The 13395-nt window shown below is 47.3% G+C and overlaps 1 protein-coding gene across 12 annotated transcripts in view; it reads left to right on the forward strand.

Annotated features, from left to right (window-relative positions):
• ERICH4 (glutamate rich 4) overlaps positions 1–13395 on the forward strand; it is a 257702-nt gene that overhangs the window by 217016 nt on the left and 27291 nt on the right. Inside the window, exons 1-3 of one of the 12 annotated variants that reach the window (XR_009692418.1) lie at positions 4366–4794; positions 5175–5245; positions 7435–12324. The gene's annotated coding sequence lies outside the window, so the exon portion shown is untranslated. The other 11 variants (XR_009692425.1, XR_009692433.1, XR_009692423.1 and 8 more) reach the window with 11 other exon arrangements.

Consider the following 13395-nt stretch of genomic DNA (forward strand, 5'->3'; position numbering starts at 1 on the left):
CTTAGTGGCAACCAGTGGGGCCAGAGCTTTTCCAGACAGAAGTGTGAGGGGGCCGCTCTATGCAGAAACAGCCCAGGCAGGTGGTTGAGAGTCACCTTCAGATCAGTCATCAGTGGTCTGACCAACATCATCTTGATTGTTTTCGGGACAGTGAACCTTCAGGTCCAGGGTCAGTTCGATTGCTTGACGAGAGGCCAGACAGGAAGTTCAGGCAAGGCTTTATTGGGGCTCTGGGTGCAGGAGGAAGGGAGCCAAACAAGTGACAGGTTCCCCTGGTTTGCACCCCAGGAGGGTGGGGGGAGGGTGTCAGGGCATGCGGGGGACTGTGGTCCCTGAAGTGGGGCGAGTGCAGGCTGGGTCAGGGGTTGGGCTGGAGGGGTGAGATCGAGGTCTGCCCCCTCCCCACACCCTTGGTGGGGTGTGTGCAGGCATCACAGCCAGGCTCCCGCTTTTGTTCTCCAGCTGGGACGTGGTGATTGGGTTTTTGATCTGCTTTCCTATCTTGTGCATCATTGGCCCCAACTGTTCATGTGGGGTCTTCCTGAAATAGGGACTGAACTCTTGTCCCCGAAATTGGCGGGTGGACTCCTAAGCACTGGACCGCTGGGGAAAGCCGGTACAATATATACAGAAAGGCCAGATCTGGGCCTCCTGTGGCCCTGGGCCTAAAACGTTCACATCAGGAAGCCTGCGGAAGGTTTCTCTGTCCCTTTCATCCCCCTCACTTCATCCTCTAGGCACCCATTTCTCCTCTGGGCTCCACTGGTATACTTCCTGATTGGGATGTGATTTGGTTTCAGAAATGGCCTTCTCAAACCATGCAGTGCCACCACAGCCTCTCTGAATATTCAGCTACTGAGCAGGATTGTCTCCAAACCTGTCTGGTCTCAAGTCCACAATGTGAGCCTGCGGACCTCCACTCCCCTTCCCGTTTCTCTGAACCAGATGTGCACTCCAGGCGCCTGGCCTCCACCCCTGACAGAGGGCTCCTGTCGACTCCCACCCCCACCCTTGGGCTTTCTCCTGCTGGAGACCCGCTCCCAGGCTAGTGCCCACGGTAGAGACCCTGGGCTGGACATCAGGCAGATCCTGCCAAAGAAACAGACCATCCACTGCACCGCATGTACTTATATCTTTAATTTAGTCCGGTATCAGATTTTGATTTTTTTTTTGTTTCTTCTTCGTGTTGTAGATGGAGGTCACCACGGGTCGGGGGAGTGGGGCATGGACAGGGTGTTTGGGGATGTGAGGAGAAGGAGTCTCATGGGTTGGATTCAGAAATAAGGACGTGAAGCGGAGAACGTGGCGATGTAACCATCTGCAGCCCTTCACGTGGAGCATTCGTGAGGCACGAGGCTTCCCATTTCAAAGAAAACTAAAGATTCAGCAAACTTACAAGATATAGCTTTGGAGGGAAAAGAAGGCTCACACGTCAGGCAAATCCCAGTGCACAGATCTGTATCTCAGGTGCACGAAGGAGGGCACCTTCCAAGGCCCGAACCTGGGCTCTTGTCTACCACTCAGAAATGAAGTGTCCCAGGAGACACACGTGCCGACAAAGCAGCAGATCTTCTTGGGAGAGGGCACCCAGGTGCAGAGCCGTAGTGGAAGGGAACCCAGGAGAACAGCTCTGTCACACAGCCTGCAGTCTTGGGTTTTATGGTGATGGCATTAGTTTCCAGGTTGTCTTTAGCCGATCATTCTGACTCAGAGTCCTTCCGGTGGTGCAGGCCTTCTTCAGCCCAGATGGATGCCAGAGAGAAGGATTCTGGGAGGTGGTCGGACATGTGGCGTCTCCTTTGGACCTTTCCCAAACTCTTCCTGTTGGTGGAGGCTCATTAGTCCCGTGTTCCTTGCCAGCACCTTCTGTCGAAAAACAACTCATGGCAATGGTTACTAGGTGCCTGGCCAGGGTGGGATCAGTGAGCTTCCTCTAACACCCTGATCACCTGCACCATCTCCACTTAGCTGCAGAGGAAAGACTCAGCAGGCAGCTGAGAAAAGCTGACCGTTCCTGGTTAGAACAAGGTGAGCAGTCTTTGCCAGAAGACCGCCAGGGTCCCACTGACCAGGCTTTGTCTGAAGGACACTGTAGCCCTGAACGGCTTCCACCAGAAGGACACTGTAGCAGTTGAATATACTCTGTGAAATGTTCCAAAGAAGAAGAGAACGACAAACAAGAGGCACAGGAAGCATATGAGCAAGCTATGCCTGCTGCGCTGCGAAGAAACAGCAACTTGAGAGGCAAAAAAGGAGAGAGGAGAGGCTCCAAGGCTCTCCAAAAAAAGAAAATGCAAGTGCTCGAAACGTGAAGCCAAAACACTCACAGTGGCCAGACAAATTCGAAATCACAAATGGAGTATTTTCTAAGAAAATACAGGGGAAGAATTAACGGGAAAAATTTAGGGTACAAATATGTACTTGATGTTGAGTACTTTTCTATAGGGAATGTCCCTCCTAACACGTAACTAGATTTGTCAACATAATCTGGGTTGCAAAGGGATAGAATAGAAAAAAAAAAAAAAAAAGGTGTAGAAGTCGTACCGTTTTCAAATAGTTTCAATTCTCGTTCATAGTTCAGTTGATCGGTTTCCTGGAGATGCGACAAGGACGTCAAGGATCATTCAACAAAACATTTCCAAGTCGCTTCATGCCGGGGTCCAGCCCCAGCAGGATCCAGGGGAACCCTCAGGATGAACGGCGTCGGTGAATGAGAGAGACAGAGAGACAAACCTCGGGGTTGAGTCTGGAGTTTATTTTTGCATGGCCCCTTTATACCCTTAACAACATCTTTGGGGGAAGTGCATGTTGCTTACACACAGGTCACCTCAAAACATTACAGCAACTTGGCCTTCAACAGAAACTGGATATCACCCACATACTTTTCGTTCACGAGAGTCTTTCTTATCTATTGGCCTTCAGGCCTGCTAACATTTTATGGCTTGCACCTGGTGTGACTTAAGCAACTTCAGTAGCCGACCCTCTTTTTCTTATAATTAATCTATTTTCTTTCTAATAAGTGTCATCTCTATGGGAACTAGATAGGATTACATTTTTACAGAACAGAACTGCGAAGGACAGCAGAAGCAACAGATATGGCACAAAACAGGCTCTTAGTCTAAAAGTTAACTACCTGCAAGAAGTCACCAGCTAATCTCTATCTAAACTATTTCTAAATTTCTAAAGAATTGTCTATTAGGCACATTTGTGGCTATCATATTTGTGGAACTTTTCTCACCCCGCGAAGGGGACTATGCTTAATAGTTTCTTTTGTTAGCGTACTGTGCTTAGGATGTTTAGAACAATCAAGAGCATTTTGTGCAATGAGATCACACATTTATCAAACAAGCCAGAATGCCAGCAAAATGTTTGAATGGAAGCATTTCCTTCATCTCTGGCCCCTTCATAGGGCAGCAGCATCCAGGAGATTTATTAATTAGGGTTTAAGTTGGTCCTCATTCAGTGAAAGAGGAGCAGGAGAACTCTCGGCAGGCAACACAAGAATCTGCAACAGGGCAAACAAGAACAGCAGCAGAAAAGGGGGGAGGATACAGGGTGGGGTAGAGGCCGAGGCCAACCTGGAGGGTCCCTTATCCTAGACGGCGTTGCCTGTCAGGTTCGTTCCCCGTGACCTCGTCATGGATGGGGTCCCGGACGGCCTTGCCTGCCCGGTATTTTCTTCATGACCTCATCACGGGCGGGACCCCACATAACGGCGCCCGGCAACTTCACACGTTGTTTAAACCGGATTTCTACCTATTGCTTCATCAGGTTCTTTCTGAAAGCAATACGACATCTTGGGTGCGATGGAAACGAGAAACCAGGTTCTCGTAGCAACAGCAATCTTTCCTGTTAGAAAGCTCAAAATAGATTGCATTGCATGCAGACAAATCAGTTTAATAAATTCCTTTATCACATTTTGGTACGGTAATTCATTTGGCAGAAAGGGCATCATCTTGCCCTCGAGATAAGCCCACACAATGTGGCTTAGAAGTCGCAGGAGTAGGTCTTGCATGAAGGAAGTCCTTCTCGCTAAGTCGCAACACATAACGGATATCTCGTTTTGCTTTCGGTCAGGCTGTGCCTGCGTCTTAATTCATAGAGGTGCCTCAGTGGCTCTGCAGAGAGGCCAGTGTCATTACAAAGAGAAGTTGAAAGTCACCTAGTGAGGAGAGGCACCGCGCAGGGTGCAGAGACCCAAGGGGACGCGCCAGGTTTTAAAGAGCTTGTGGCCTCTTGAAGGGGGCGTGTCTAAGGCAGAGCTGAGAGCTGGTTGTTTTCAGAAGAGGCGGCAGGAAGTGGCGAGTGGGGTGGGGCCAAGCCGCCTGCTCAATATCGGTTTTTGAATACCCCGGGTGTGTTTGGAGCTCTGGAGGTGGTCTCTGATAGCCGGGGACCTGGACGGGGAGAAGTTCGGCTAGGTGTGTGAGAATCAAATGCGGAGGTGCTTGTGTCTCCATAGAGCTGAGAAAGCTTGCTAGGACTAGTGTCGTTGCACCTGAATCCCTGGGCACGCAGTGGCCATCAGAAGCCGTGCAGAGACTCCAGATGGCGGCAGATACTTTCCCAAAGCTGCTTTGGTGCAGGAGTCTCTGAGGGCACTGACGGGCCTGTGTGTTGACTCTTCAGTTGGAAGGAAAACGTGTAAATGAGCACTGGGTTGCCTCAGAACCCCAGGAAAGGACTAGAAGGTGTGAGATGTCTGTGTCCTTAGCACAGAAAAGGTGCTTGCACTGCATCTCCTTGAAGGCGGATGTCATCCTGTATCCTCACACGGCTACCGAGAGAAGTGTGGTGAGTTTGGCTGCTCCCCACTCCAAACAGTAGACAAGCCAGGTTGGGTGAAAGGAAAGTTTGCCCTATATCAATGCCGGCAGGTCGGGGGGAGGATGGTGGACACCTGTCCAAAGGCCTTCTGACTTATACCCGAACCAAACCCTTAGTGGCAACCAGTAGGTCAAGAGCTTTTCCAGACAGAAATGTGTGGGGGTCGTTATGTGCAGGAAGAGCAGAGTCATCTGCTATATTTTGAAAAAAAAAAATAAGAGAGAATTAGTTAAGACTTGTTATCTGCCTAACCAAGGTTTATAATATCTAATTGCTAGTGAGTAATTCCTGTATCGACTGTCCCTCCTAACAGGTAACAATTTTTATCATAAATTGCATTCTGACAGAAAACAGTGGAAACTTATGTCCTTCGTGCAGTCTCACCATCATGAAATCAACATCTCCACTTGGTGCTTTGGTATCTATAATGTGGCTCACTGGATATGACTCAGAATATTATCTATAGCCCTTCAGAATCAACTAAATGTCCTTGACTGTGCTTAATGACTATGTCATTATTATTTAGTCTCCTTTGACTGTTTTCCTTTGCTTTCCCATCTCTCACTTCTTTGATTGCAGTTGTTCTTTGACTACAGTTTTCCACTGACAGAAGTCAGGCAGGTACATGGTAGGGAATGGGGGGCAAGGACCTTAGGGTCCTGGTCCTGCTTTGAATACCTGTGCTCCTGGAGAAAGGGGGATGCAGCTAAGACATTGTCTGCCCAGAGGGTGTGCAGTGGAGATGGTGAGGCCTTGGGTACCTGTGGGAAGCCTGGAAAGGGGGATTTGTGTCCTTCTGGGAGTGGAGGCAGTCTTAGATGAGAGACTGTTGACATAGGCACTGAACAAAACAAAACATGTGCCAATTGTTGACTGAACAGAGTTAGTGGTTTTGATAATATTGGATGTTGGGTCTGGGGGCTCTAATAGATGAAGCCACAGTATTATTCATAGTCATCCAGTATGGAATGGCCTAAATTTTTTCCCAAAATTTCGGCTATGCAAGGTTCGGCTGTCAAATGGAGAAGTGGGGATAATCACCCCTTTAGTAATCAGGGTTTTACAAAATTTTCATCTTTGAAGACTATGTTTTCATTTACTTTGGAGCACATTAACTGTTTTAACTGGGGGGGGGGGAAGGTCCCTAGGATATTGTTTTAGGAAACCAATTTGCAATCACAAGAAAATAGGTTTAATTTTAATGTATGTTACAGTGTCTCTGCCCATAAAGGATATTTTAAAACAATGGCTAGTATGACTATGGGAAATTTAGGCCAGGCATCAGTTAAAGTGAAACATTATATTCTTCTCTTTTATATGTAGTTGGGCTTCCCTGGTGGCTCAGATGGTAAAGAATCTGCCTGCAGTACAGTAGATGGGGTTCCATCCCTGGGTCGGGAAGATCCCCTGGAGAAGGGAATGGCCATCACTCCAGTGTTCTTGCCTGGAGAATTCCATGGACAAAGGAGCCTGGAGGGCTACAGTCCATGGAGTTGCAGAGAGGTGGACACAACTGAGCAACTAACACTTTAACTTTTCATGTGTAGTTACCTGCATCGCCAGCAGATTCTTAACCACTTAGTCCACTAGGGAATCCCCAGATGTCTTTTTATCCAAGATATTTCTGCAAACACTTGGACACACAAAACTCCTCATATATACTATTTATTAAGACAGGATCACACCTGGGTATGAATGTGGCTCTGACTTCTGTGCTTTCATTTGTAAAAGCATGAGGCAAACCAAACATCAGGGTCTCTTACTGGTAAAGAATGAGTGACTGGATGTGGCGGGGGGAACAAGCTTGCAGTCAACGCTGATTCTCTCCAGGCTTGAGTGCCGTGAAGTTACAACCCCTAAAACTTTCAGAGTGCATTTGGTGCAGTGAAAGTTGCTTCAGTTGTGTCCAACTCTTTACAACCCCATGGACTGTAGCCCCCCAGGGTCCTCTGTCCATGGACTTCTCCAGGCAAGAATACTGGAGTGGGCTGCCATTCCCTTCTCCCTGACCCAGGTATTGCATTTCAGGCAGATTCTCTATCATCTGAGCCAGTGAACTTAAAGTATGTCTAAATGACTCAGCCTTGGGGAAGATGAATAATCTCTGAAGAGCAGGGCTGCAGGCACTGACATTGGGTTCATTTAAATCTGGGCACATGGGACCTAGAATCCAGGAGGTTCTAGATGACCTCTGTGCTCACAAGGCTCCTGCTATTCAGAGCTGTGGCTGATTCCCTCTGGGTAGATTCTGGGGAGAAAGGGCTTGTCTCTGATGAGGCTGGTGTCCCTTCCCTTGTCCTCAGCATCCCCTTTCTCACCCACAGCTTCCTAGTCTCTGTCTCCAATCCCTGCCCACATTATGCCCTCCTGGGGCCCATGTGGAAGCCTCCCCTAGCCTCAGTCTACCCTTTCCCATCCTGCCTATCATATTGTCTAGGCAGTCGACAGCCCTCCTCTGCTTGCTGAGCTCCTGATCAACAACGTGCGAAAAGGCAGGACAGAAGTGGGAGCTGTCTGTGTTGCTGGAGTGGATCAGCTCAGAAATCTTGCTAGGAAAGGAGGGCCCCAGGAAGGATTTACAAGGTAGATCACACTTGTGTTCTGTAGTGTTTTAGGTTGCTTCAACAGGACCGCCATGCCTGGACATGTGAGACCTTCTCCAGCAGGTGAGTTTACTCCATCTCCAGCCCAGATTCTCACCCGAGTGGTCTAACCACAAATGAATGTTCCCCACCGTCATTTCCTGTTATTGCAATATTTTTTTTCCTGTGTGTTTTTTTTTGTGTGTGTGTGTGCACTGGGTCTTTGTTGTTGTGTGTGGGCTTTCTCTCTGCTGTGAGTGGAGGCTACTCTCCAGTTGGAGTGTGCACACTTCTTGTTGTGGCGGCTTCTCTTGTTGTGGAGCACGGGCCCTAGGCAGGCAGTCTTCAGTAGTTGTGGAACACGGGCTTAAATGCCCCAAGGCATGTGAAATCTTCCCAGACCAGGGATGGAACCCATGTCCCTGCATTGGCAGGTGAACCATTAAAAAAAAAACCCACTGGAGCACCAGGAAGCCCTATATGTATCTTTCTTGGTACATGTAACTCTTCTTCATTTCAACAGTAGATTGAATCCTACTGCTGTTGTGTAACCACTAAGTTGTGTCTGAATGTTTTGTGACCCCATGGATTGTAACCCGCCAGGCTCCCTGAGATTTGCTAGGCAAGAACCCTGGAGTGAGTTGCCCTTATCTCCTCCAAGAGATCTTTCCAAGCCAGGGGTCGAACCTGTGTCTCTTGAATTGGCAGGCGGGTTCTTTACCACTGAGCCACTGGGCAAGCCCAGGAGGACCCTGAGGTGTACCAAAAAGGGACTCAGAGCCAGGCCAAGGGAGATGATTGGCTAAAGGAAATCCAGAAGAAATGCCGCATAGAAGTGATTTAGCTACCATGAGGCCCGACCCCCCCACTCTTTCTGAGCCCTCTGGTGTGTCTGTCCACAAGCACCCTTTCCCTCCTAAGAAACACTTTGCTTGCGTCACCACTTTCCATCTCTAGGTGGAGATTCACCGCTACATAGATAATGAGTCAGGGTTTGTCACGGCTATTCTCCCTGGCGGTCTGGTGGTCAGGATCCAGTGCTCTCCCTCCACAGCCCGACCTCGGCCTCTGGCCAGGAGCCGAAATCCTGCTTTGAGTCACTGCAGGCCGAGATCAGCCTCCTGCCTGGCTGTGTGCTGACCTCCTCCCCCTGCTGGGCTGAGGCTCCAGCCAGGCACAGGGCAGGGGAAGGGCCAGATCTGGAGGAGCAAGGCCAAGGGATCTGAGCCCCCCTGGGGCTGAGGGCTGGGGAGGTTTTCAAAGGGCACATTCTGGAGGGGAGTCTGAGGGGCTCAGTGTGGGGCGCAGGGGTAGCGCTGTGGCCCAGACCCGGGAGCTCGGAGGCCAGTTCCTAATCTGAGCAGAGGGGCTCTGGTGGTCTTGAGAGAAGTTGGGGGTGCACAGGACCCAGACGCCAGTCTTCAAGGGACTGAACAGGGTCAGAGCAGAGGGAAGGAGAAGCTCTTGTGAACCCTTAAGGAAATGCATTATTGTGTTAGAGGACTTATCACTGTGGGTTGTTTATGACCAAGATTTCAGTTTGCTTATGATTTATACTTCCCAACTCTGCCTGCCTAACCAACAAGACTTATTTGAACCTGGAGAGACATCACTAACATGATGGTAACAGTGTTCAGGAGACAAAGATTACCCAGCTTGCCTTCCTGTATTGGTTCCTCCACTGCAAGAACCAGGAAAAATACAGAAACCAAATATTTGCTGTTACCGGCAACGCACAGATGTCACCTTCCTGCCTGTGTGCCTGTTCAGTCGTTCTTTGTGACCCTTTGGACTGTGGCGCCCCCCAGGCTCCTATGTCCATGGGATTTCCCAGGGAAAAATACTATAGTGGCATGCCATTTCCTACTGCAGGGGATCTTACTGATCTAGAGACCAGACTCGAGTCCCTGGCGTGTCCTGCATGGCAGGCATATTCTTTACCGCTGAGCCACCCTGACAACGTATAGACTTCACCCTAAAGAAATGAAGGGCATCTGAACTCTCCTGTGGCCTCCTGCCTGTTTCTGGGCTGACTTCCTTCTCCTGGAGGGCTGAGATTCCAGTCAGGGGCAGACCAGGGGAAGGGCCAGATTGTAACCAAGCAGGACCCACTGAGGCATTCCCAGAATAAACCCCCAGTCAAGCCCTCCACCAGCCTTTTGTCTGTAGAAACTCTTTCACCAAATAATCCATCTAGGGTCTTCCCTGGCGGTCTGTTGGCTAAGACTCCACCAGTCAAATTCATGGGGTGAAGTCAGGATCCAGGCAGGGGAACAAAGATCCCTCATGCCTTCTGGTGAGGTTTGGGCGGGGGGGGAAGGATAAATTTCATCAGAGCAGTAAGGACATCCTGAAGGGGAAAATGTCAAACAAGAAAAAATAATAAGACTTGAGCCATCAAACAAAGTCAAGGACTTTTCTTCCTCAAGGTCTCTGGATAATATTCTGTGCCTTATGTGTGAGCTATTTTGCAGTTACCAAACCCCCACCAGGCTGAAGAAGTTAACTGCTGCCCACAGCAGGTATACCCCAGACTGGTTGCAACAAGAAGGTTGACGCTGCAGCCTCCCCACTACCTCAACACCAGCCAGGGCTCCATAAACACTAAAGACTCCACATACCCGCTCTAGGCTGGGACTCATGGTCTTGGGGGCACTAGGCCAATGTGGCCTAATTTTCCTAGCAAAGGAGTAAAGCTCTTTCTTTCTACCTCACCCCAAATTCTTTCTTACAGACTTCACTCTGCCTTGGTGTGCAGAGGCTGAATTTTGGTAACAAATTTGGAGTCCTGTGTGGGGTTGGCTTAGGGGTGACCCCATGGGTGTCCCCTGGCTCCGTCACACTCTCTAGATTTTTCCTCCATGCAGCCTCTTTCCAGAAGTTTGGAACAGTGGGAAGATTCCTTCAGAGGCCTGATCCCAGAAGACCCGTGTCAAGAAGGCTGAGCCCCAGTCATACTCGGGGACACCAAGGCGGTAGAGGAGGGAAGAGGAAGGGCCGCCCTAGAGGGTGGGGAGGCCACCTTCACCTCAAGGATGTTCCTCTCTTCCTCCAGCCCATGCCAGCTTGAATTTGGTGCTCCAAGGAATTATTTTGAGGAAGGAGAAAGACAGCGTCTGGGGCATCAAGACATCTTGGTCAGCATCTGGGTGAGTCCCCTGCTACGTATCCGAGGCTCCTTCAACATGTCCATCTGAGGAACATTTGTTTCCATGTGGGGAATGCTGAGTGCCTGTCTGGTTAGTTTTCATGTTGGAAATCCCATGTGTAAGGTCTAAGGACTAAGGTCATGGACGTGGCAGGAACTGGAAGCAGCCACTCTGAGCTTTATGCTTTCTGGTGTCTCTCGCCTGGTATAAGAGTTCCATCAGTTAATGAGGTCTGGTTTGTATTTGGCTCATGGGTGTCTATTCAAAAATGGGAAATGCTCCTTTGATTCCCTCTGATAACCTCCTAGGACACATTTTGGGGGAAGTCTAGTCAACCTACAGAGAAGGCAACGGCACCCCACTCCAGTACTCTGGCCTGGAAAAGCCCATGGACAGAGGAGCCTGGTAGGCTGCAGTCCATCGGGTTGCCAAGAGTTGGACACGACTGAGCGACTTCACTTGAAGTTTACACTTTCATGCATTGGAGAAGGAAATGGCACCTCACTCCAGTGTTCTTGCCTGGAGAATCCCAGGGACGGGGGAGCCTGGTGGGCTGCCGTCTATGGGGTGGGCTGCCGTCTATGGGGTCGCACAGAGTCGGACACGGCTGAAGTGACTTAGCAGCAGCAGCAGCAGTCAACCCACAGGTTTAAACCTATCAACAAGGACAAAATAGTTTAACACTATGGAGTCACAATATTCTTTAGACTTCGGAGAAAATGGTTGAGATGAAACTCTTTTGAAATTTCAGAACTGGTTCCTTTTGCATGTGCAGTTGGAGAGAGATGGCTTGATAACACACTTTAGTTTTCTAGAACACTCACCCTGAGAGAACAAAGATACTCCTAGGAGAAAAGTTGATGTTAAGCCTCACCATGTCCCTGAAGTATTAATACAAACAAGCCCACATGGCCTGCGGTTCAGCCTTGGCTTACTTAGAAGAATTGAAGCCGAGTCAGTGGCAGGGGTGGAAGGAGGGAAGAAAAAGAAGCCTTTGACCTCAAGTGTGTACATTTGACTATTCTCATTGTTTTTCATAAACCGACAAGTTTAAATGCAGTGCCTGATTCATGAAATGTAAAATGATGAAACAGATCTCTGCTCGTGTGTATGTCTCAGTGAGTGTCTTAATCTTTAAAAAATATTCCTGAGACTAACTTTTAAATGAGCTCTATTCCATTGACTTAAAGAAAAATAAGCACTTACAAATTTCTAAGAGTCACAAAATCTGAGAAATGTTCAATATTATTTCTGTGTCTGGTACTGACATCAGTTTAGCTTCGTTAATTATGTCTGATTACTAGAGGCATGAGACACCAACATTTAGTCTCAGCACCAACTTTCATTGTACCGAGTTCTACTGCTAGTCCGTAGGTCACACCTGTTGCAAAATGTGTCAGCACGAAAGTTCATTCACACTGATATATTGTCATAAATATCTGAGATAAATGGTATAAAGCCTTTAGGTAAGCTCTTTAAAAGAATTGTATTTTGTTTTTCTGGATTCTCGGGAATTTAAACAACTAGAGTTTTGTTAAATTAAGTTCAAGGATGAGAATTCATTGAAGATTAAATTAATTTTATATAAAATACTGAAACATTGACTTCTGAATAAGTCTATGTTTACTTACCTTTGCCTTTTATGAAAAAACACTAAATATATTTCAGTTTCATAGTAGATATCTTGTACGATATAAAGAAAAATTTTGCCATAAAATATGTATGTTTTATAGGGTATAAAATTTAATATTGTTAAAGAAAATAAATTGCTTGTTTCTTGGTTTTACGTTTTAAGACATTAAAAATTCAATATGTTTTAATATCTGCTAAAATATATAATAATAAATTATAAATATATAAATAAATAAAACATTACATATAAAATGATATAATATATAGCATAATAATATATAATAAGAGATTATATAGTCAGAATATATATTATTTTATACAATATATTGATATCAGTATATATTATAATCAGTTCAGTTCAGTTCAGTTGCTCAGCCATGTCAAACTCTTTGTGACCCCATGAATCACAGCATGCCAGGCCTCCCTGTGCATCACCAACTCCCGGAGTTAACTCAAACTCATGTCCATCGAGTCGGTGATGCCATCCAGCCATCTCATCCTCTGTCGTCCCCTTCTCCTCCTGCCCCCAATCCCTCCCAGCATCAGGGTCTTTTCCAATGAGTCAACTCTTCGCATGAAGTGGCCAAAGTATTAGAGTTTCAGCTTCAGCATCAGTCTTTCCAGTGGACACCCAGGACTGATCTCCTTCATCTTCTCCAACACCACAGTCAAAAGCATCACTTGCTCAGCGCTCAGCTTCCTTCACAGCCCAACTCTCACATCCATACATGACCACTGGAAAAACCATAGCCTTGACTAGATGAACCTTTGTTGGCAAAGTAATGTCTCTGCTTTTAAATATGCTATCTAGGTTGGTCATAACTTTCCTTCCAAGGAGTAAGCGTCTTTTAATTTCAAGGCTGCAATCACCATCTGCAGTGATTTTGGAGCCCCCCAAAATAAAGTCTGACACTGTTTCCGCTGTCTCCCCATCTATTTCCCATGAAGTGATGGGACCAGATGCCATGATCTTAGTTTTCTGAATGTTGAGCTTTAAGCCAACTATTTCACTCTCCTCTTTCACTTTCATCAAGAGGCTTTTTAGTTCCTCTTCACTTTCTGCCATAAGGGGGTGTCATCTGCATATCTGAGGTTATTGATATTTCCTTTATAATACATTAATATGACATTATATATAAATTATGATTTTGATATAATATACAATGTACATTTATAATATATATTATATATATTATATATTGTAA

Source organism: Dama dama, chromosome 4 (genome assembly GCF_033118175.1).
Source record: "Dama dama isolate Ldn47 chromosome 4, ASM3311817v1, whole genome shotgun sequence".
Taxonomy (NCBI): domain Eukaryota; kingdom Metazoa; phylum Chordata; class Mammalia; order Artiodactyla; family Cervidae; genus Dama; species Dama dama.